A 21,301-nucleotide genomic window follows, 5' to 3' on the forward strand; every position below is an offset into this window, starting at 1 on the left:
CTAAGTACTGTGGACCCCCTGTTTTTCAAAAGCCAAGCTCTACTTTGGAAATGTTGATATCTCCGCGGTAGTTTTTGTGATGGGAATGGTGGCAACATGTCTCAAAACAGATCTGGGATAGGAGTCTTCAGGGCTGCACTCCAGCACGAGGCATGTGATTCATGCAAAAGCACAGTGCCCCCAAACAGATGTTTTTGGGTGTTGCTGTCTCACACAAGACACGCATCAATATAACATGCTTTTGTGTACCATGCTTTCATTCAAGAGCACAGCCCCCCTAAGATGGGATCTCCCGGACATTGATGGGTATGTCCCATGTACCCCCTGGGTGGGTTGCACATAACCCTTTTGGTCCGTGGACCACCAATTTGGAACCACTGTTCCAGATAATCACAAAAACTTCTGAAAGGGAGAGGCAGCAGGACTTATCTCCTTCCACCTCTCACATGTGGTGAGTCACGGTGACAACTGTTACAGGAGGCCAGGTAAGTGCCACAAACCCTCCTTGCCTGCTGTTAATGGATAATTGTCTTCTTCCAGGAAAACATATAGTGAAGACATTTCTCATTTGATGGGTGAAAAGGCCCTGGGATAAGTGACACTTTAAAAAAAGTTTCCACCTCTAAGGTGTTTCTTCATTCATATTTTAAAACCCATTCACCAGGCAGGGCTTGTTTACGGAATCCATCATCCTGAAACAACAAATCCATAACTCACTTCAGTGTTTTTATTTGTGTACACTGTGAAGAAGAAGAAAAAGAAGAAGAAGAAGAAGAAGAGGAGGAGGAGGAGGAGGAGGAGTTTGGATTTGCTATCCTGCTTTATCACTACCCGAAGGAGTCTCAAAGTGGCTAACATTCTCCTTTCCCTTCCTCCCCCATAACAAACACTCTGTGAGGGGAGTGAGGCTGAGAGACTTCAAAGAAGTGTGACTAGCCCAAGGTCACCCAGCAGCTGCATGTGGAGGAGCAGAGACGTGAACCCGGTTCCCCAGAATATGAGTCTTCCGCTCTTAACCACACTCGCTCTCAGAGTGAAGGGGTTAACTGAAAATAGAAGCAAGTGGGAAAGGACTCTAGTTCACTGGGGGCTCTTATTTTGATTCCACGCCATCTTAGCATTTGAGACTATGCAAATTCTTGTTCATGATCATTATCTTGGGCACACATAAGTGTATGATGCTTAGAAAGAAAAACAAACAAGGAACAGTCCGGGAGCCAAGATATTGCAACATCTGAAGCAGGGTTTGCAGAGCTCAGTGTGCTGATATACAGGAATCCAGCGTATCATATAAGGGGCAGCCCCTCCACCTTACATACTGTATCAGGAGTGCAAGCAGTCCAGGTTTTTGCAAGATCCACATAATGCCCCAAATTATACTTCGGGTGGCCAAAAATTGTGAACAAAAGAGTGCAGTTGAAACACACTGCAATTGCCCCCGTTCATTTTTTGTCTGTTTTGTCTGGAGGACTTTATTTAAAGGAATGCCTTTTCCTACTTTAAGATCATCTTTGGAAGCCTTTCTCTGGGTGCTTACACCAAATGAGGTCAACAAAGAAACAATATCATTAATGGCTTGTGCTCATACCTTTTTGACCTTGAGCGGGCGCCTGTAAGAAGGAATATTAGTGTCAGGGAAAGGTGAAGCACCATCTTTCCCTCCTCTTGCCCTCCTCAGAAGGACTATCATGCATAAGATGCAATAGTAGACTTAGCTCCAAAGGCAGAATTAGAACCAATAAGGGGGATTGCAATAAAGCAGATTTCAGCTACATATTAAAAGAGCTTTCTGATTGGTAAGAGCTGTCGAACAGTGGAGCAGCCTGTCTTGAAAAGTGGTGGGCTCTCCTTTTCTGGAGGTGTCCAGATAGAGATGCTGTATCCTCACCCTGCCTTGCAGATCCTGTATTGAGCAGGAGGTTGGTCTACGTGCCCTAGAACAACTTCATTTACATTTTCTCAAATCTATTTTCAAAGGCCCACAAAGCCAGTGCTTGCACCACTGTGGTCAATTGACATTTTATGCTGAAGGATGTGATTTGTGGCTGTAAGGTTCTTTTTTCAGAGAAGCTTTGAAAGAGGAATAATAATAAACAAAATTCTGGTAGCTCACTCCGATTCCCACCCCCTTTTGTCTTCAGATTCCAGATCAGTATAGAATGACTGCATAATGAGAGGCCAATTGCTTCCAGATGCTGAACTTCCTGAAGCCCTCCCCTTCTCTCTCTTTCACTCTGTCTCACACACTTTGAAATTGCTCAGAAAGAAATGTCTGACCATAATCACAGACCATTACAAACAGTCGCAGTCTATGTTTGAACAAGGACATTACTAAACCCATTTTACTTCACTGGATCTATGAAGAAGATCAAGATGTAAGCCTAGGGGGTCCGCTGCCCCATTTAAATAGCTCAAAGGAAATAATCAAAAACTATTAAAGATGGCCACAAAACCCAACACATTACAGAGTGTAAAGCCAGGGCTATCAGAGTGCATTGGGGTGCATGGAAGTTACTGGAAGGTCCATACAGATACCAAAACAGTTAACTAAAAATAATAGTTTGCCTCAATAGACCTGTTTGCCATTTCATTTAAATATTTAATTTTGCCATGAAGAAGAAGAAGAGTTTGGATTTGATATCCCTCTTTATCACTACCTGAAGGAGTCTCAAAGCGGCTAACATTCTCCTTTCCCTTCCTCCCCCACAACAAACACTCTGTGAGGTGAGTGGGGCTGAGAGACTTCAAAGAAGCGTGACTGGCCCAAGGTCACCCAGCAGCTGCATGTGGAGGAGCAGAGACGCGAACCCGGTTCCCCAGATTACGAGTCTACCGCTCTTAACCACTACACCACACTGGCTCTCACCATATTGGTTCAGGCGAAGCAGGTCTTGTCTTATGTCAACTTCTGGCTCCAGTGTTCTTCCTGGTAGTAGTAGTAGTAGTTGGCTTAAGTCATCTGGGATTCAAAGTTTCTTTTAAAAAGCTGTTGTGCATCTAACACATCTGCAGCAAGGAGCCGATAACAGGACGTAAACAGGTTTCTGTGCAACTGAAAATATTGCGTTGTATGTTTGATTTTGGATGTGGCGATATAAAAGACTAGACCAAGACATTATGCTACATGAGTAAATAGGCATGGCTGGTTCAAATGGTTGACTAAAGGCTGTGTCATCAAGTGTGCTCGTAACTCCACCGCCACTTTAGGTAAGCACTCTTAGCAGCTTAGCTGGCATATTATGAATGGCTGGCAGCAAAGCACTTGTTTTGGAAACCAGGAGGCCTCACATCACACACATTCCATCCCGCCTTAGTAGTCATGGTTTGTAGCTTATACTGCTTAAATGCATCTCTGCCATGTTGGCTGCATGTTCCATTTTAAAGGGTCTATGAGCGAGGAACCAAACAAAGCTCAGTAGGTGTGAAGCACAGAAACAAAACCACATGGGAAAGACGTTAACGCATACACCCTTCTTCCTCTCTTTAGTCTGCATTCTTGAGGCATTGCTTCAAAGGAAGAATCAACCACAAGCACGAACAATTGTGGCTCATAGTGCATGGCAGAGAACACTTGTTTTATGCAAAAAAGATTTTATGGGAAGTGTTGCAGGACCTGCTTTCAAATCCAGGACTACCGAGTGCTAATTTTTGTCCCATTCTAACTTTTGCACAAAGTTATTGTCTCCGGGCTAGAATCTGTGTATGGCTGCTGGCACCAAAGGGAGGTCAGGTGCAGTGTGGAACTCAGGAATCCAGAGAATCTCAGGTTCCAATGTATACATAGAAACTGTGGAGACATCAGTGAAACAGAGATTGTTCGGGGTGGAGCACAGTGCTAAAACCAAGCATAAGTGTTGGAATAGGCACCCGATAATCAAGGCAGGAAGGGGCAGGGGGAGCTCCAGGCAGCAGCACAAGCACCAGAATGGAGAGGTTTTTAAGGTTGGTGAGGGGGTGGAGCTGGGAAGAGAAGGTGGGAACTCAGACCACAGGCCAAAGGCTGGATCTGGCACAAATCCTGGCAGTTCCCTGTCCCTGGAATTGATGGACAAAATAGATTATAAAAGCCAAGCACTGGCTAGAGCAGATGAGCAGAAGAATAAAAAAAAAGAATGTAAAAATAATAATAATTATTATTATTATTAAAATTGCATACTGACCTTCCTCCGAAGACCATAAAAATACAAAATGAGAACATGATAAAACCAAAGTCAAAACCAAACCAACAACCGCACTCATAATAGGATTTTGAGTTTTGTTTGTTCTAAGGTCTTTGGAGCATTATTGCCTTCTTCTTGAGAGAAGGGATTTATTGCTTTGAACATGTCCCTCCTTCAGTTTTCACTCTTCTCCATTTGCACGGAGCCTTTTGTGGTCTGGATGTTTGGCTCGTGCACAGTTTTGAACAGACACAGTTTTTACAGCGGTTTCTTTACCCTAAAACAGTATTTTGTCTACATTTTGTTTATTCCCTTGTGAGGCTTAGGATTCATGATTCCAATTTTAATTTCCATTCCTCTCTACTTTTACCTGAACCTATTTAACTAGTTTGAACTGGTGGAAGTTTTCAGAAGATTCAATCTGGAGCTTAGTAACATACATGGTTAATTGGTAGCTATTCAGTTATTTTTATCTACCAGTGCAATATTGTTTTGATTTAGAAATTGATTCGTACATCCTTTTTAATCTTATATTTCAGTTACTGCTGGGTTTGTATAACTTCCTCATTTCTGTGCTTTGATTTAAATAAATCTCCCCAGGACCGCTGGTCACTTTCAGATGACTACCACTAGATCACTGGAGCAAAAGTTAAGAAGCCATTTTCACTTGAGAATCCTATATATTAAGTTCCATGAGGGAAGAAGCGTGGCATATAAATCTAATAAATGATTTTTACCCTTTCCTTTCTGCTTTATGTGTAAATAATATTTTTATATGAGAAGGATGACAAAAAAGAACCAGACTGTGAAGGTTCTGCTTTTATTACAGAGTTGCGAAAGACTCCACAGAAAAGGAACTGAGTTACATGGATGTGCTGAAAGGAGACATTGGGTGGGGTGAAGGCAAGGAAGGATAATTCTCTAGCGAGAGCTGTCAGTAGCTCTTACTCATGTTTCATACACACTTGTCTGCTTAAACTAAGCCAAGAAACATACAAGGCAGGAGGGTCTGTGCCAAGGACAATGAAACTTACTTCACGTCATGACAGAAACTCCTCAATTTAGAGTTTGATCTATGGCCCACTAGGCTTAAACACGGCAGATTCGAATGAACTCCAGTGGCCTGCAGACTTAAGTCCCAAAAGAGCACACAATTTACGCAGGCAAAGTCGCCATCTCGGTCTCCACAGATAAATTCCATCTGTGAATGAAATGGTTTTTTAACCAATCCAGTTTGAGGGGAGGAGAAATCATACTCATCTGTTTGGCCTGCTACTCTGGTGTCTGGTACAGCTAACAACATTAAGGACATATAAATAATTACTGAACTGTGAGGATCTCATTTTTTATTTTTTGAGATGCCTCCCCCCCCACTCTGCCAAGGCCACCCCACCCCTTTCCATGAATGGTCAGCATGAGGATAGAGACCCCATGGAACTACGATGTGTTTTAAGTAGCAGCACTCCTCTCGCAAGCAGCTGAAATATCAGGAAAACTGCCATGGAAAAATATTTAGGCAAGGGCTTTTTCAGTAGACAGTTTTTTTCTGATTCTGTTCCTCTGAATGTTATCTGTCAGCAGATGCCTGTGTAGGTTATTTTGTGTTATGAGGAGGACCTTGTTTCAGGGTTGTATAGCTCTACAAAAATTCAGCATCTTGGATATTGTAGAGGATATTGTAGAGTTGGAAGAGATTCAGAAAAGGGCAATCTAAATGGTCAAGGGGATGGAAGAGCTCCCCTATGAGGAAAGGTTGCAGCACTTGGGGAAATGTGAAGAAGAGGTGGCATGATATAAGTTTATAAAACTATGCATGATGTGGAGGAAGTTGCCTGAGAAAAGTTTTTCTCCCTCTCTTATAACACAGGAACATCCACTGGAGCTGAATGTTGGAAGATTCAGGATGGATAAAAGAAAGTACTACTGTACTTCTTTACACAGTGCATAGTTAAACCATGGAACTCACTTCCACAGGAGGCAGTGATGCACCTTGCATGGCTATGAAAGAGGACAAATTCGCAGGGGATAAGGCTCTCAATGACTACTAGCTTTGGTGGTTAGGCTCTGCCTCCACATTTGGAGGTATTTATATGTCTGAATACTGGTTGCTGTAAACCTCAGGAAGGGAGAGGGCTCTTGTGCTCGGATCCTGCTTGTGAGTTAATCACAGGCATCTGTTTGGCCAGGATGCTGGCGTAGATGGGCCATTGGCCTGATCCAGCAGGCTTTTCTTACTTTCTAATGTTATGTTCTTGTTTGTGAAGCTCTGGGGATAAAAGCCAGCAAAGATTTCTTAAAAATCACTAACTGCCCTGGAAATCCCACGATCTTATTTTACAATTGCCATGGATCGCTCTCAGTGAACAAGGCACTAGCTGTGGATTGTGCTCCCTATTTATTTTACAGTTTATTTCGGAAAGCCGGTGTTTCTCAAAGTGATTTACATGTAGTGTGGCATATTGAGTAAGTTGTCGGACCAAGAGAGGACAGGCTTAGGTTCAAAGCCTCACTCAGCCACTGTGTTCACTGGGTGGCCTTGGGCCAGTCAATATCTGTTGGCTTAAGCTCCCTCACAAGGATTTTAAGAGGGAAAATGGGGTGAAGGGAGAATTTGAGAACCTTAAAGGAAGGGGGGGGCACAAACTTGCAATATATAACAAGAGTGCTCCTATATTTAAGGTGAGCAGCAAAATTAAGGTTCTGTCATCATAACCCTCAAAATTCTATAGCTTATAAAAATGGCACTTGTTGGGTCAATGTGGGCCCTGGCCCTTGATGCTTTGTGTTATTTAGACCAGGCAGTGAATGGTTCATACTGCAAGAGGTACCTCTGCGAAGTCAACAGTGAACGCAAACTCGGTAATATGAGCCAGATGCGTCTTTCTGACAGCCAGCAATTTATAATGAGGGAATTTGTTCCTTTTTGAAAGAAGAAACACCCATTGCTTCTCGTAATGTGACTAAGGACACATGCTTGGCAATGGATCTTAGAATACATTTTGAAATCAAAATTGCGTTTCCACTGGCGCTATATACTCAGAATCCAATTTTCCTTCCACAATTAACTACATCCCATATTAATTCTGTTTGGAATCCTGTCATCTCTGCATGTTCTTTTAGAGTTCCTCTTTATACTTATTTCACAAAACTCATACCACTAAAATACCGAGATAGGTCCCTCCTTGGTGATTTCCCCAACCAGCAGCCATCAGCAGAAGAAGGTGGTTGCTTCTCACACATTCTCCTTCTGCTCTCCAGGCTTCCTGTGGCCAAGAGAAATCCCAGAAATCCCATGGCCCCTTCTGCTTCTTATAGGTCAAGCCACACTGTTTCCTATTCTCCCATTCATAGCCACAACTGCACTCTTACTCACAAGTCGGCTGTTGCTTCAGCTCCTCGCTGAATGAATATTTTGGAGCTGTAGGACTAGCAGTATTGTGCTCTCCTTCTCTGCTGCTACCTTCGTGGCTGGGAAGTTTCTTCTTCATCTAAGGCAGGGGTTGCCAAGGTGATGCCTTCCAGGTGTCATGGGCTACAACTCCCACCACCCCTGACCAGTAGCCCTGCTGGCTGAGATTGATGGGGATTGTAGTCTACAACATCTGAAGTGCTGCCCACGTTCTGAGCTTTGCTCCACTTGAGGTCACCCCCACTCCAACTGGGGTTCTCCTTGTTCCAGGGCGAAATTGAGACAGGGAAAACCTAGCGCATGAGGCTGATGTGCCCCAAAGAACAAACTAGGGACCTGCAGCCCAAGAACTGTACAGTATATTTAATTCAAATCAAAATGTAAAATTCAGCCCCTCTTTGGCATCGAATATCTCTTGGCCTCTTTGCACACAATTCCTTTCCCAACCGAGCACAAAATGTCCCTTTGCATTCTTTTAAAATAGAACAATATGGAATCCTCAAATAGTGAAATATTTGCCTTTAGCTCTCTATTTGCCTTTCGACTTAGAATTGTTGTTTAGACAAGATAATTACATTTTTCATAAACCTTAATCAATAACATAAGAAACCTTAGCACAGAATTCCAGCTCTGCAGTGGCAATAGTTTCAAGTGGCATGGTAGGGATATACTGTAATAATAGTTGTTCTTATTTTCATTTTAAAGTCCCAGGGTCATTTACAACACAGAATATGGAAATCAGTTAAAAACAATTGAATAGTGTCAAAGGCCAGGCTACTATGGAGATGCATGATATTAAAACCAATGTATTAATAACGAACACACTCATAGGCCAAAGCTATGAATGATTACTCAGAAGTAAGTCTCACTAAGTTCCATTTTTTAAAAAAAGCAAAAACATATTTTACAATTTTTTAAAACCAAGAGAGTTACGATATTATATTCCATTTTCATTGCAAATTCAAGACAATAAGAGAACGTTGGAATAGGTTGTTTTATACATTTATTTTCAAAATTTATGCAGCCACTAATGAGAGTTTTTTGGGTGGCTCACAAAGCAAACACACACATTCACACAATTAACATACAGTACAAAAAAAAGCTGTAAAAAACTACAAAATTGAAACACAGCTAAAAATGAATGCCCAGAGTATAAAAACTTAAAAGTTATTTAAAAGACCTGGGTGAATAGAATGATCAGTGAACAGGCCATAAAGATCATGGCAGATGAACCTTTCTAGGAAGCCTGTTTCATAACTGGGGTGCCACTACAAAAAGGACCCTTCTGTAATAGGACTAGAGACACTATCAGAACTGTTGTAATATACTCCCCTTAATACTAAGCAGTACAATTCCAAGTGTGGCATTTGGGCCTTCTCATCCACTTATCCAGGGTTTATCTCTATCCATAGTCTCCAAAGGAAAACAACAGTAACACAAGCCTTGAGTGAACTAGATGAAAGCAGAAATGGGGACAGGGGTGGGGGGAGAGAGGGGTACTACCCTGACCATTTTGTTTCCTATTTTGCCACCCATTTCTCTCCTCTTTCCTAGGCTCTCATAGGGTGACCATGTGACTCACTTCGCAGAGGACAGTCATCTATTAGGGGGGCTGGATGTCTGATAAAGAACCAATAAAAGGGGGAAAGCAGGGCCTTGAGCCCATCAGCAGCAGACTAAGCAGGTACACAGCTCACCTGGCCTGTCTTCCCCAAGGTGGTGCGATGTACTGTATTTCTATTTAAATTATAGTAATTATTTATAAATGTGCATCTCCCCATATGGACTTGTTGCATGCTCCCCTTTGTCCTGCTTTGAGCAATGCAGTTCCTCTTTTTCAATGATGCACAAGGGCCCACCTGACCTTTTGAAAAAAGTTGGCATAAGCACAAACGAAGTGACAGAAGAGGGCTGGCAGGGCAAGAGGGGGAACATGGATGCCCTGGCCCTTCTGCTTCCTTCCACTCCTGAACTTTTGAGTGTGTGAGTCAAATGTTTCCCTGGATACAAAGCACAGACCAATTTCTGTCTGGTGAGCAGCATTTAATCCAAGGATGCATAGGATTAAAGCCTTGAAAACCATGTCAGTTTATGGGGAATCTCGTAAAATAAACAAGAGCAGATAGCTCAGCATGATAAGATAACTTGTGGACATCCAATGAAGCTGAATGTTAGAAGATCTGGGATGGATAAAAGAAAGTATTTCTTTATGTAGAGCGTAAACTATAGAACTCGCTTCCACAGGAGGCAGTGATGGCTTTAAAAGCAGATTAGACACATTTGCGAAGGCAAGGGCTATTGATGACTAGTAGACATGAAGCTATGCTCTGCCACCCCAGTTGGAGGCAGAAATGCTTCTGAATACTAGTTCTTGGGAACCACAGGAAAGGAGAAGGTGCTGTGCTCAGGTCTTGCTTGTGGGTTTCCCACAGGCACCTGGTTGGCCACTGTGAGAAAAGGATGATAGATTAGATGGGCCATTGGCCTGATCCCGCTGGCTCTTTGTATGCTCTTAAGATTTTGCTTTGAGCCTTTTTCCTTTCTCTTTTATGCAAGTTTGACACGTTAAATGGCAGAACTCACGAGACAACTCATATCAGGTTACTACAACCCATCAGTAATATTAAATTATACAACAGCAACTAGTATATATGGCGCACCTAAAACATAAAGCAGAGCTGCTGACCTTGCAGAGATGTGGTACTACCCTCTCACTCACACACACAAATATTCTAGCTGATACAATCCTTTAGGACTTGGGTGCCAACTCATTATCTACAGATGCGAAGTTATTCCCCTTTTTAACAGGGTTTCATATAGACTGCAGTAAAGGACACAAATATTTTTATAACACCAAGTGGTTTGTCTGTGTTTGGTCAGTCAAGGAAAGTGGATCTTGGCTAAGCGCCTCCAAGCCATCCCTTCCACTGAGGCTGGAAAAACATTTTAATACATTCATGACATGATAAGAAAAATCAACTGGGTGGCAGGACACGCCAATGTTAAGTAGTTGGCAGCCTGTAAAAAAATCATTATGTGCCTGAGAAAATGAGACAAACTCTCTATTAGTTTGTGTTTGTACAAGGACATGTCTAGTTTGTGTTCAAAAAGAATCATCATCAGCCTCGTAAATTTCTCTTGCATCTCTTCGGCACCTCTCTGCCAGAAGCATTTTTCTGGATTTCAAGACTTCTGAAAGAGTCTATTCAGTATTATTTCCATTTTTTTCGTTCCCTCTCTCTTCCCACCTCCCCTAACACTGTACAGATGGCTTGGGGTAAAGAGGGGGGGGGGATTTAAGTGTGTGTGTGGTCATAATTTATATGTGTTGCTGTAACAGAAGGGTAATCTTATTAGCTGGAAAAGGAGTACACGCTGGTCTAGAAAAAACATGGCATGAACGGGAACTTCTCTCCCTTTGTGAATAAGAGGCATGGCATGGTGGGGGGCAGGATTCCGACTGGGACCATGTGGGCAGCAAAGGGTTAAAAACCCATTCCTCCCATGCTATGGTCCCAACTAAGCTTAGTGCTCCCCCCATCTCTACACCAGGCAAGCTATTTGCTTAACTGAAACCAGGTACACACTGGCAAGCATCTACCTTGGCCCAGGAGTATGCGTATTGGGCAAATAAAGACTTTGGCCATCAGATATGGGTATGGTATATTTCCTGGGCAAGGCGACCCCTGATATTCAGAGTCCACATGCCAACAAGTCTTCAGTCTATACGCCCCATATGGGTTCCAAATGTCTACAGAATTATCATGGGGTCATTTAATGCCTTAACTTTTTCAGAGGGCTAGGTGTAAAAAGGCTTCTTTTGAAAGTGGAAGGAATACCTTTGCAGGCAAACAAAGTGGAGACAAAGTCTTTGACTCTTTATTTAGTGTTACTGTATCACCCTGCATTCAGTAGGTTGAGCTGCGAACTTGGGTTTATTAATTGGGTTTATTAATTTCATGCCCATTTATGATTAACTTCAGTCCTCTCTATGCCTAAAAAAAGGTTTGTTCTGTTTAAAAGCTTTTCTTGGACTGTGCCATTCCAGACTGCAATTGTATGAATTATGGTGTTGCCCTGTGCCTTCCCCCCCACCCCGCCACACACCTGGATAATATGGGAATTGGAGATCTGTGTTTGGTATCAATAGCAACATTCAATTCATGCACTCAGTAATGGCTGGGGAAGGAAAGCAGATAAGTTAGGACCACAACCTAGATGGGTTTAATATGGGATTAAACAAATTCCTAGAGGGTGAGGCTTTCTGTGGCTCCTAATCATGCTGGTTATTAAATATTCACTGCCTTCAGGTCTGGGATCAGAGACAATATCTGTCAGTGGGAACAAGGGTGGGAGAGATCATCCTCGTGGGCTTCTCAGAGGCATCTGATTGGCCAGTGTGAGAACAGGGTGACAGACAAGATGGGTCTTTGGCCTGAGCCAGCAGGGCTCTTCTGGGGTCTTCATGGCAGACATAAACAAATAGTGGAGTGTCTTCTGCATAACTTTATATTTTGTAATAAATATGTTCACCCTTAGGGTTCTACAAGACTCTCTGCTGTTTTGACTGCAACAGAACCACATTGGAAAACAGCCTCAGATGTGAGGGGATAGAAGGGACAGGAACCAGCTTGACAAGTCCCTGCCTAGCACTGGGCCCAGGTGAGGAAAGCAGAGGAGCACCAAGGAGGGGTAAGGATGGACAAGGCAGGTTGAGATGGAGTCTTCCTGGCGCCACCCTCCATGCGGTCCATTAACAAGACTACTGTACTTAAGACAGCCTTTCCCACACTAACTTGCCTGAACCCTGAGATCACCTACGGCTCTTCTCTACATGTCACCTTCAAGAGAAGTCCAAAGGGTGGCAGCAGAAGGAATGCTTTCTCCACAGAGGCTTGCCTGACACCAGCCTTGTCATTGTTTCAGCACCAAAGTCATTTTTGTTTTCTTGTGCTCCAGCACAACATATTATACAGTGGTAGCTCGGGTTAAGTACTTAATTCGTTCCGGAGGTCCGTACTTAACCTGAAACTGTTCTTAACCTGAAGCACCACTTTAGCTAATGGGGCCTCAATTTCTGTTCTCATCCTGAAGCAAAGTTCCTAACCTGAAGCACTATTTCTGGGTTAGCGGAGTCTGTAACCTGAAGCGTATGTAACCCGAGGTACCACTGTATTGTTAAATCTGTGTTAATGGTGTTTATTACTGCTTCTTTTTTACTTTGGTCGTAAATTGCTCGAGGACCTTTTTAGTGCCAGCAATAAATTTAATAAACATATAATTTTATAAAACTTGTAATCCGCCCTGATTTTTGGATGAAGGGCGGTATGGCACAATGGTCCACAGTGGCACGATTTGGCTCCTTCCCACTATGTTAGGTGCTAGCGGCTCCTCCCTCTGTCAGTTGGAGTATGGAAATAGCCTTCTTGACTACTCATTAATCCTATTCACTGGGCAGTCCTTTGTGGGTGGGGACCTTCCTTCACCATTGGTATGATGGTTGGCACCTTCATGTGCACACAAATACAGAAAACTACTGGACCAAGGGGAATGCAGTCAAACTGTTTAGGCAGAATTCTGTTTGATCAGGCCATAGTTCTGTGTGGTCCAGCATTCTGTTCTCACAGCAGCCAACCAGAGGCCTATGGGAAGCCCGTAAACAGGAACTGAGTTTAACAGCACTTTCCTGACATGATTCCCAGCAATTGGCATTCAGAGGCGTATTGCCTCTAACCATGAGAGATAATACAGCCTTCATAGCTGGCTTTAGATCCAGCTATTTCAGTTTAGCTAGTTTATGGATTGCACAATGGATATGAGAGTAAAAAGGATATGGAAAAATGAAAAAGAGAGAACAAGGTGAAATTAAAATAAGTAGAAGGAAAAAAGTTTGCCAAACTAAATGACTAGCTCCCAGAAATGTTCACATTCTCATATCCTTTAAGCATCTTAAGCCTCTCCAAATATGTATTTGTCTTGCCATTACAATTAGCCTGTCTGATTGATGCAATTATTATTATTATTTTGGAACTTTTAACTTTGAAGCCCTCCCTAACATCTGCTTGTTTTATTATGTCCTAGGTTGCTATGGAAATGTGGAACTCAAACAGTCTTCTTCAGGAAGATATCATTCTGCATTACGCAAATGGCTTCTTAAATCTTTCCAAGGTTACATCAGCGAGTCACAAAAGCCATCCACTTTTGACCCATGACCTTCATCATCAATATAAGACTGGACTGGCTTTAAGCTGAAACTAATTTTCTCTATACAGTGGAATAACTCCACAATGGATTTTAGCTTACCACTAACACTTAAGCCATGTCTGCCCTCCTGGAGGAATGTCATAGTCTTGGGGTTCTACTGGCCCATCAGTGTTGTATGAGGCCCAGGTAGTCTCTGTAGCAAGGAGTCCTTACATCCAGGTCCAGCTGGTTTGCCAGTCACAGACTCTTCTGGGTCAGCATAGCCTAGCTGCAGTGATACAGCCTCTAGTAACCTCAGGTTTAGACTACTGCAATGTGTTCTCTGTGGAGCAGTCCTTGAAGATGGCCCAAAAGTTGCAGCTAGTGCATGGTGCAGCTACCAAGCTATTGACTAGCTCTGCAAAATGGTACCACATTGCACCCATCCACAAAGAGGTGAACTGGGTGCCTGTTTACTACTAGGCCCATTTTAAGCGGCTGACAATTGTCTGCACAGCTTGGAACCCAAGTATTTGAATGAACTCCTTTTTCCATTATCTGCCAACCTGCACCTTGAAGCCTTGCTCGTGGTTCCATCAGTATCTGCAATTTGCTATGCACCCAAATGGGGCAAGACCTTCTCTGCTATGGCATCCCAGATGCAGAATTCCCTACTCCTTGGAAATGTGATTGTCCTCCAAATTATCCCCCCCCCCCATGTTACATTGAAACTATGTTGAGGCTGATGTAGGGAAAAAGTGTTTCTCCTTGCTGGGTTGCTGTAAACTGGCTTTACGTTTTTATCTTAGGGCTGGACTGAGATAAATTTTATGAAGTGCTTTCTTGGAATATTGTGAACTGCCCCATAAATATTCAGGTTGGAGGGCGGGGCAAAAACTAATGACCGCCTGCAAATACTGCTGAATCAAAGCAAGTGTGTAGTAACCAAGACCATGAACTAAATTCAGTTCTGGTAGCCAGAACAAATGTCTGAGCTCAGAAGTCTTTAATTCTAAGTCTACAGTCGTACCTTGGAAGTTGAACGGAATCTGTTTCGGAAGTCCGTTCGACTTCCAAAATATTTAGAAACCAAAGCGCAGCCTCTGATTGGCTGCAGAAAGCTCCTGCAGCCAACCAGAAGCCACAGAAGCCCCGTCAGACGTTCGACTTCCAAAAAAATTTCGCAAACCAGAACACTCACTTCAGGGTTTGAGGCATTCGGGAGCCGAAATGTCCGAGTACCAAAGCGTTCAGGTCCAAAGTACAACTGTATGTCTTTTGTAGCTGGCTCTAGTTGGTGGATCACTGGGTTCTGGTAAAAAAAGAAGGTAGATCCTGAGAGCTTGAAGTCTGCTCCCCTGTGGTCTACAATGATTAGTAGTAGCTCTGCCAGTATTTCCCAGTCCTACGTGGAGATCTTTGAACCAGAGACTTCCTGTGCTTTCTCATAGAGCTGCAGACCTCTGATTCTAATCTGCTTGAAACCAACTAAAAGGTATTTTAAGACATCACCAGCTGGATAAACTGAAACTCATTTGTTTGCACACCTCTCACAAAACAAAAGGCCTTGCAGAATGAACACTTGCACTTAAGTCCTATAAAACTTTTAATGCCTTAGCACAGCCTTCCACCCACCCTGTGTCACATAATTCTACACATTCGCACACCATCGCAACTGGAAGAATATAAAAACTGGGACATGTTCCAAGTTCAAAAGACAAGTTCTTAACAATGTATGTGAATAATCTTTGGAAGAGATCACTGAGCTAAGGTATCATTGCTCTTGGTGGGCTTCCCCCAGCAATGATGCAAAAAGAAATGATTTAGTTGATTTTTCCATTGATGTTGCTAAATCAGCTTTCCATTCAAGGATACCTAGTAAGGGCATCAAAACATATGTACTATAGGAAAAGAATGGGAAAGGAAATAATTCATACCCTGATTTGTTATTACTTGGGGTGGGGTGGGAATTGGAAGTACACCCCCCTGCAGTGATACCAGGTAGGTGTGCCCCAGCCACACACACACATTCACAGTTGAAAGGCTTAAATTCAAAGCTCCCATCTTTGTGATAAAATATATTAAGGTTTCTCTGTGTCCCAACAAATAGCAACAAACCACAATGCCCAAAAAACTTGAGGCATTTTGTATTCTTAAAAGGAACACAGTAGCCTCTAGTGGTGAACCGTTGCCATTGCATCTAAATACTATGTGGTGAAGCTTTTTCTGTAAAAAATAAAAAAGGCACACACACATACCCCCTTTCTCTTCAGTGATCCATACAGGTTTGCAGCCCTGTTTTGAGGGAAGGCATGCAGCCCTAAGAAGACATACAGTGGTACCTCGGGTTAAGTACTTAATTCGTTCCGGAGGTCCGTTCTTAACCTGAAACTGTTCTTAACCTGAAGACCACTTTAGCTAATGGGGCCTCCCACTGCCGCCGCACGATTTCTGTTCTCATCCTGAAGCAAAGTTCTTAACCTGAGGTAATATTTCTGGGTTAGCGGAGTCTGTAACCTGAAGTGTATGTAACCCGAGGTACCAATGTAGTAATTTGTTCAAGGAAACCAGTGTCTTTGCTTTGTGAATGGCAGTATTTAATTAATTACATTCATTTGTTTTGGTTATCAAACTGACAATAGCTCTCTAAAGCCTAGGACAGTAGTCTTCAACCTTTTTAGACCCAGGACCCACCTTCTCAGTTTTTATTACCATATGTCTGTATGGCGGTAGTGCTGCTGCCACACTCTCTAGGGTCAGGTTGCAACCCAATTGCTGATCCAAACCAACCAGTTGAAGACAAATTAACTAGGGGACACTTAACAATACTTTAATACTTGAGGGGGTCCTCAAACTGGTCTGCAAGCTTCATTCAGGTGGTCTGTGGCATCTGCGGATTTGTAGTCGGAGACAGGAGATGACGCTCCCATGGCATTAAATAGTCATACTGTAATTGTATTGTGTTGCTTCTTTTATTTCTTATATTGTAATTCAATAAAATACAACATAAGAAATAAAATGAATTGCTTTTTGTGCTAATTAGAGACAAGGAGGAACCCACACAAACCGTCTTCAGAGACGCAAGGTAGAATTCAGCGTCACACTATCATGAACCTTTTGTCCATGCAAACATTTCAGTTTGGAAAGATCCCCTCCCCACTCCTCCTTCGGTGCACTGTTCTACAGGTTCTCCTGATACACCCCACTCAGTCCATTTCAGGTGGTTTGCGGGGGAGGGGGAGGAGAGGAGGCCAAGTCCCATTGCACAAGTGGAAGTCCTTGTGCAGGTGAATCCTACCTGCAACTCTTAGGGCTCCTTGGAAATAGAGTTGCCATGCTTCCGGTTTCAGCCTATCAAGCTAGCACAGGGATGAGCAACCTTTATTGCGGCAAATGTTTTTGGACTCCAGATCCCTTTAGTTGCAGCCAGCATGGCCAGTGGTCAGGGATGAAGAGAGCTGAAGCCTGACAACATCTGGGAAGACAAAGGTTCCCCACCCCTCAGCTAGACCTGGCTGCTAAGCAAACCTTAACACAGCAGGCAAAATGGCTTCAGTTCTAGCCACACACAAAGGAGTCGCACTGAGCTCAGCAGCACTTACTTCAGAGTAACCATTTTTGGAATTGGCTTGTTAGCACTGACTGTCACATGCGGATCCATATTTTCTAACCATGTCCCAGACCAGACCTTCCGCTCAACCATCTTTAACATGCACACTGATCATAATCTTTCTCCTATGACGTGAAACGAGGAAGCCAAAACATTTCACAATCACTTTGGATTCAGCTAACATTATGTGAGTAACACTGAGCAAAACATCCAACACACCCTATGACACATCAAATAATACATCTAAGCCAATATTAGCAAGAATTTTCAAAAACTATTTTAAATATGCTTTTAGCTCATGGATGGCTTTAGCACTTAACTGTCAAGATAGCGGGACTTTCCAAATGCTGTTTCCCAGTGCATTATTAATTGCAGAGTGTTACATGCAATCCCAATTATATTTCCTCAAGCTAGCACGTATTGCAGGGAAATCACAGCACTCAAATCGTAAATTTGGGGATCTTTATTCCCAGAACTGCATCCTTTTTTTTAATCCAGTGCATCTTAGAATCATAGAATCATAGAGTTGGAAGAGACCACAAGGCCCATCGAGTCCAACCCCCTGCCAAGCAGGAAACACCATCAGAGCACTCCTGACATATGGTTGTCAAGCCTCTGCTTAAAGACCTCCAAAGAAGGAGACTCCACCACACTCCTTGGCAGCAAATTCCACTGTTGAACAGCTCTTACTGTCAGGAAGTTCTTCCTAATGTTTAGGTGGAATCTTCTTTCTTGTAGTTTGGATCCATTGCTCCGTGTCCCCTTCTCTGGAGCAGCAGAAAACAACCTTTCTCCCTCCTCTATGTGACATCCTTTTATATATTTGAACATGGCTATCATATCATCCCTTAACCTCCTCTTCTCCAGGCTAAACATGCCCAGCTCCCTTAGCCATTCCTCATAAGGCATCGTTTCCAGGCCTTTGACCATTTTGGTTGCCCTCCTCTGGACACGTTCCAGTTTGTCAGTGTCCTTCTTGAACTGTGGTGCCCAGAACTGGACACAGTACTCCAGGTGAGGTCTGACCAGAGCAGAATACAGTGGCACTATTACTTCCCTTGATCTAGATGCTATACTCCTATTGATGCAGCCCAGAATTGCATTGGCTTTTTTAGCTGTCGCGTCACACTGTTGGCTCATGTCAAGTTTGTAGTCAACCAAGACTCCTAGATCCTTTTCACATGTACTGCTCTCAAGCCAGGTGTCACCCATCTTGTATTTGTGCCTCTCATTATTTTTTTTGCCCAAGTGCAATACTTTACATTTCTCCCTGTTAAAATTCATCTTGTTTGTTTTGGCCCAGTTCTCTAATCTGTTAAGGTCGTTTTGAAGTGCGATCCTGTCCTCTGGGGTGTTAGCCACCCCTCCCAGTTTGGTGTCATCTGCAAATTTGATCAGGATGCCCTTGAGTCCATCAACCAAGTCATAGATAAAGATGTTGAATAAGACCGGGCCCAAGACAGAACCCTGTGGCACCCCACTAGTCACTCTTCTCCAGGATGAAGAGGAACCATTGATGAAGAGGAACCTTTGGGTTCGGTCAGTCAGCCAGTTACAAATCCACTGAGTGGTAGCATAGTCAAGACCGCATTTTACCAGCTTCTTTACAAGAATATCATGGGGCACCTTGACGAATGCCTTGCTGAAATCAAGGTAGGCTACATCCACTGCGTTCCCTTAATCTACCAGGCTTGTAATTCTGTCAAAAAACGAGATCAGGTTAGTCTGACATGACTTATTTTTCAGAAATCCATGCTGACTATTGGTGATCACAGCATTCCTTTCTAGGTGCTCACAGACTGTTTGCTTAATGATCTGCTCCAGAATCTTCCCTGGTATTGATGTCAGACTGGGCGATAATTATTTGGGTCCTCTCTTTTCCCCTTTTTGAAAATAGGGACAACATTTGCCCTCCTCCAGTCTGCCGGGACTTCGCCTGTTCTCCAGGAATTCTCAAAGATGACTGCCAGTGGCTCTGAGATCACATCTGCCAGTTCTTTTAATACTCTTGGATGCAGTTCATCTGGCCCTAGAGACTTGAATACATCTAAACTAGCCAAGTATTCTTGTACTATCTCCTTAGTTATTCAGGGCGGTGTTTCCTCTGCTGAATCATTTGCTCCAAATTCTTCAGGTCGGGCATTGTTTTCTTTTATCGGAGAAGACTGAGGCAAAGAAGGCATTGAGGAGTTCAGCCCTTTCTGTGTCCCCTGTTTGCATTTCACCATCTTCTCCTCTGAGTGACCCCACTGTTTCTTTGTTCTTCCTTTTGCTACGGACATACCCATAAAAGCCTTTTTTGTTGCTTTTAACCTCTCTAGCAAGCCTGAGTTCATTCTGTGCTTTAGCTTTTCTGACTTTGTGTCTACACGTGCTGGCTATTTGTTTTAATTCCTCTTTGGTGGTTTCCCCCCTTTTCCATTTTTTGTACACATCCTTTTTTAATCTTAACTCAGTTAAAAGTTCTTTAGATAGCCACCCTGGCTTCTTTAGGCACCTTCCATGTTTCCGTCTCATTGGTATTGCCTGAAGTTGTGCTTTTACTATCTCCCTCTTAACAAACTCCCAGCCATCATGAACTCCCTTTCCTTTTAGTATTACTGTCCATGGGATCTCACCCAGCACTTCCCTAAGTTTTATGAAGTCGGCTTTCTTAAAGTCAAGAAATTGAGTCCTAGTATGCTTGGCTGCTCCTTTCCGCTGTATAGTAAACTTCAGAAGAACATGATCACTCGCGCCTAATGATCCTTCCACTTCTACCCCACTAACCAGGTCATCAACATTGGTTAGGACCAGATTTAAAATGGCTGTTCCTCTTGTTGCTTCTCTCACTTTCTGGACAATGAAGTTGTCTGCAAGTCCAGTGAGGAATCTGTTTGACCTTATGCTCTTGGCTGAGTTTGACATCCAACAAATATCCGGGTAATTGAAGTCCCCCATTACTACTATCTCCCTTCCTTTTGCATGCTTGGCCATCTGTTCCAGGAAGGCATCATCTATGTCCTCTGTTTGGCTTGGGGATCTATAGTAAACTCCCACAATGAGGTCTCTGTTATTCTTCTCTCCCTTAATTTTGACCCAAATGCTCTCACTTTGGCTTTGAGGTTCTAAGATCTTCTAAGATCTTCTATCTTAGTATGTGGGAACACTAACAGAGCCCTTTAAAAACACAGTAAGCTACATACTCAACCCCTACCCAACACAAATTGGCCACATCCACTTTTACACTTAGGCCGTCCCTACTCTGAAATTTTGGCCACACCAATTTTGACATGAGATAGTCACATCTGGGTTTGGGTTCAGAGAACTTTAGCATGATGTGAAAGATAATTAAAGCAGATTTTAAAGGAATCTGATCAGCTTTCAGTGTTAACCCAGGTTTGGGGCAAGTACTCTTCGATGAGAGAACCCCAACAGATATAAAACCACAAAATATGCAGATGAGAAAGCGTGGAAATATAGGCTGTTAGACGTTTAAAATACCCCTTACTAAGTTGCTTGCAAAGTTCCCTACTTCTCTTCACATAGAAAAAGACCACACATTTGGTTTACTTATAAACTATTCAAAGATCAGATTCATGTGCTTTTCCATACAGCAACAAGGAAACGCAGGCAGTATAAGTTATTTCTAAATTATTTGTATAGAACAGGGATGTCTGGCAGGTCGATCCCGGGAGGTTCTGGCAGACCTTGGTCGACCGCAGGCTCCTCTTCCTTTTCGGTGGCATAAGATGGAGTTTTCGTTGTGAGGTAGAGTGTTTCCTTAGCAATCTTTTGGTGAACAACTTTCCCCTCCCTAAAAAAAAAAAGCTCAACATGTTTGTCTGGAACCCCCCCAAAATGGGACTTCCCTCTCTTTAAAATGTTCAACAAGTTTGATCCAAACCCTCCAAAAACAGGATTGTGCTTCCTGAAAAACTCAACAACTAACAACTTTGA

This window comes from Podarcis gaigeae (genome assembly GCF_964106915.1).
Source record: "Podarcis gaigeae genome assembly, chromosome: 2".
Classification (NCBI taxonomy): Eukaryota; Metazoa; Chordata; class Lepidosauria; order Squamata; family Lacertidae; genus Podarcis; species Podarcis gaigeae.